The sequence below is a fragment of the Ziziphus jujuba genome, chromosome 3 (genome assembly GCF_031755915.1).
Source record: "Ziziphus jujuba cultivar Dongzao chromosome 3, ASM3175591v1".
NCBI lineage: Eukaryota > Viridiplantae > Streptophyta > Magnoliopsida > Rosales > Rhamnaceae > Ziziphus > Ziziphus jujuba.
Window position 1 is genome coordinate 11,806,854 of NC_083381.1, and position 4,512 is coordinate 11,811,365.

Sequence of the window (4,512 nt, forward strand, 5' to 3'; positions counted from 1 at the left end):
TAATCATTTTGATAACTTTGTAATAGCCAGTGTGATTGATTGACTTTGCCTCCAACACTAAAATGTGTTATATCCATACGGATATTCTGATAAGCAAGTGGACAATCTAATCTTCTCAGGATTGTTATAACCATGGCAAGAAAAAGAGTAAAGAGAAACCATGGAGAAAAAGTACAAAATGAGCCCAACATCATGGCTGAAGATCGATTAGCACAATTACCTGATTCACTCATACATTATATTTTCTCATTCCTTCCTACCATTCAACTTGTTAGAATGAGTGGTGTTTCAAGACGCTGGAGACGGATGTGGGTTTCTACTCCTTTTTTATATTTCGATTGTCAATTCAATGGTGTTACTTTCGCCAAGAACGTGAATAGATCAAACATGTTCCTAAAGTTTGTGAAAAACTGTTTAAGATTTCGAAAGCAGTACATGCAACGCGATACATTCCTAATAAGTTTTAAGCTTTACTATTATATCCTCGGAAGGAATGCTGCTCGACAAGTAGACAGTTGGGTGAGATCTGCCATTCAAAGTAAAGCGAAGGAGTTAGATCTTGATGTGGAGGGTTACTGTATTCCTCAGTTTGTTTATCCTGCAAGTTCATTAGCTCAACTGAAGTTTTGTGCTTTGAATTTTGAGTCCACTTCACTTTCAACTTTTAAGTTCATTAACTCAGCTTGAGTTAAGAAATTTGAAGCTGGAGGCCCCTTTTCTTTCAAAGTTTCCCACTTTGAAACATCTTTCATTGATCCGTGTGGTATCTGATTATAAGTCACTTGAAAATCTTATTTCTGGATGTCCTATTATTGAGGATTTGTGTTTAGTCAGCCTGAAAGTAATTAATCATCATGGTTTGGATCTAAGCTCCATAGATTTTCCTGCTAAAACACTTAAAAATCTCACATTATCATCCGTGGAGTTTACTGATCAGGGGTTTGAATGTCTAATTTCTCGGCTTGCCGTCCTTGAGAGATTAACTTTAGATTATTTCGATAAGGTAAAAAATCTGAGTATCCATAGTCATTGCCTGAAATATTTATCTTTTTGTCATTCTAGGTGCACCAAAAAGACCACAGTTAGAACACCAAATTTAGTTTACTTACACTTCCATCGAGGCCCCCAACCTTTCCCAAGCCAATTTACAACTTTGTTTCTATGAATCAACTTCGTATTTTGATTTTGTACATTTTCTTTCAAATCTCCGAGGCTTGAAGAAGATGTTCCTGTCGCTCCGCGAACTGGTATTTATAATTGCTTAGTTTGTTTATTTTATTTTTTTCATTTTCACAATTTCCAAGTAGAAAGTTGATGATTAATGATACAAAGTTGTTATGGTTAACTTTTGTAGGATATGATTTTTCCAGAAGATATAAGAAATAGATTGTCTCCTCCATTGCCTAATCTGAAGCATCTCTATGCGACCGTATACCGTGATCACAAGAGAAATTCAAAATTGCATGATTTTCTAGTTTGGTGCGCACCTTCTCTTGAGACTATTGAAGTACAAGAAAAACCTTCTTATTGTTGGTCTTCTGTTTGAACTGTATTTGTAAGGTTTTAATTTTTGAGCTTGGTTGTTTTAGTTTCACTCTGTTTCATTTGAATTTATGACTTGTGTACAATATTTTTTTTTCTTTTTTTGTTTTTTGTTTTTTTTTTGTTTTTTTTTTTGTTTTTTTTTGTTTTTTTTTTTTTTTTTTTTGAGGTTTGCTACCTATGATTTACAAATGTTACAAAAATTTGGACTAATTTCAAAACCCTAAGAGAATATTCCTTTTTGTTCTTTATAAAAGTATTATTATTTATTTATTTTATTTATTTATTTATTTATTTTTATTTTTTATAGAAGAGAATAACACTCATTAATCAGAAGAAACAAAACTAAATACTTTAGACTTGTTCCACTCAATCATAGCACCATCTAACATGATCCAAAAGTTCTAGTAATGAAGAAAAGCTGAATAAACTAACTGCTGAGGTGAGCGAGGAAGAATACCATGTAAAATACCATTCTTTCGAAGCCCAAATTGTCCAAAAGATGTGCTTAATAATCTGATGAGATAGCTGATCCCCCCAAAAAATTCTGGGAACACCAAATGAAAAAAGTTCCAAGGAGTTGTCTCCAATAAAGCTCGGGAATGACCTATAAAAAGCTAGTAAGCTTCCAAATCTCTTTTGCATGAGCGCAGCCTCTCAAACCATGCATTTGACTTTTTAACAGTGTAGTGTCCATTTACAGATTATTCTTATCATTAATGGTAGCTCCCAATGGGTATAGCTAAAATGTTTTTCTTAAAAGTAGAGATTAGAAAGTTTATAATTATCTTGCAAGGTTTCAAAGTGCAATTCTACATTTATTTTCTCTATTCATTTACATTCTGATTCCATATGTTTTAATTTCATTAATCATTGTTAGTTACCAAAGAAAAAAAAAAAATTCCTTGATATTTCATTTTTTTTATTGCTACAGTTCATTGATTTCATTTTAATAATCGAATAGTATATATACCTTTATAATTCTTACCTTTGAATATCAAGTGGTATAATATGAATTTTCCACACACATTAAGAGGGTTGAGTTGCAATTTTGGTTCAAAGTCAAACTTTTATTTGGACATTAAAATTAATACCAACTGTAACAGCACAGACCATCCGTATGAGATATTGTCCTCTTTGGGTCTGGGGAATCCTCTTACAATCCCGCATGAGATATTGGTCTCTTTGGGTCTGAGGAATTCTCTTACAATCCAGCCCTCAAGGTTTTGTCAAAACGCGTCTAAAACAATAGGTATCCACACCACCTTATAAGGTACATCACCTTATAAGGCGTGTTTCATTCCCCCAGCGTCCTTGCTGGCACACCGATCTATCCATACCGCCTTATAAGGTACACCACCTTGTAAGGTGTGCTTCGTTCCCCCCAGCATCCTTGTTGGCACACCGATCCAGATACTGATTCTGATACCATCTATAACAGTTCAGACCACCCGCATGAGATATTTTCCTCTTTGGGACCGGGGAATCCTCTTACAACCCAGCCCTCATGGTTTTGTCAAAATGCGTCTCAAGGGAAAGGTATCCACACCGCCTTATAAGGCGTGCTTCATTTCCCTTTCCAACCGATGTGGGACTTCACATCAACAATTACTTAAACATAACCAAGGCTCTAACTTAAACACTAGTTATATCAAAGAATTTAGTGGATTTTATAAAATAGATTAACAAATAAGATGATCTTCTATTATAGCTCTTTATTGTTTTATATGACTTGTTTGAATTTGAGGAAGGATATCAATATAACATCTAATTATTATTTTTTTAACAATGATTTCTTTTTTCTTTTCCTTTTTTTTTTTTTTTTTGGTTTTTTTTTGGGGGGGGGGGGGGGTGGGTGGGTGGGGGGATTCTATTTTCTCCTTTAATAACCAAATTTCTCTTTTACTTGTAAAATATTTTTGGAGGGAAGTTTTTAAAACTTTTTTTTAGACTTTTAATATATGACAGACATTTTTTAGTAACTTTTTTCCAAATGATTTGAGAATATATATTGTTTTTCTACTTTTAAATGGACGCAAATAAAATGTTGGTATATCGTGTACCATATCATCCATTTATTTTTTATTTTGCAATAACCTTATCATTTGATATAAAACAATTTAGTACCCTACAGCATTATTGAAGATTTTTATATTAGTTTTTTTTTTTTTAATGAACTTTTAAACTAATTATATAAATTATAACTTCTCGAAGGAAAGAATATTTATTTTATTTATTTATTTATTGAAGGACAATAAAAATTTTCATTAAAAAGAAAGGTGGGCTACATATTATGGAAGGTATCTAATAGCCATGATGACAATCCTCTTTCTCTCAAACCATGGTCTCATAAGTCCAATGAAGAAAAAATCGATGACTCTAACAAAATATCAACGATAATATTGGATTTCAGCGAGCATCAACGTCGACAGTGGAAGATATTTTGGTCTCTCTATCTCCCTCTCTCTCTCTTCCTAGCTACAGATGCCAATTTTTAGCAACTAGAACTTTTCATAACACTTCTTGTAACACGCCGTACCAAAAATATACATGATTAAACAAGTTTGACCAAATTAACTAAGTTTGACCAAGTTTGACCAAATGAACAATATATGGGTTCAAGTTGACTTTTTCAATAGCCAATATTTTTGGTTTGACTAAGGTACAATGGTGTAGATCTCGTCAATACGAGTTCATAGACTTGCGGCACGCCAAATTCTGAGTTACGGATAAAAAGTTATGTTTTTGAGAAGTTTTAAGCATAAGTTTTAAATCAGTGTCCAAGCTAGTCTCCCATTTTTTGTCTGTTAGTGATCAAAGGCTTTATATAAGCCTAGGTAAGCATGTCAAATAGGAAACAAAGCCCAAAATACGCATTTCTTCCCCAAAACCCAAGAAATTCTCTCCTCAGACCCGTGGGTCCAAATTGGGCCGTTTCGACCCGTTTACCGTCGAACCGAATCACCACCG

General features: G+C 33.5%; 1 long non-coding RNA gene across 1 annotated transcript; it reads left to right on the top strand.

Annotated features, from left to right (window-relative positions):
* Window positions 1-1,110: 1,110 nt before the first annotated feature.
* On the top strand, window positions 1,111-1,784 carry LOC112489330 (uncharacterized). Its single transcript, XR_003053614.3, has 2 exons — window positions 1,111-1,247; window positions 1,355-1,784. It is a non-coding gene; the product is annotated as an uncharacterized LOC112489330 (long non-coding RNA).
* The last annotated feature ends 2,728 nt before the right edge of the window (window positions 1,785-4,512 follow it).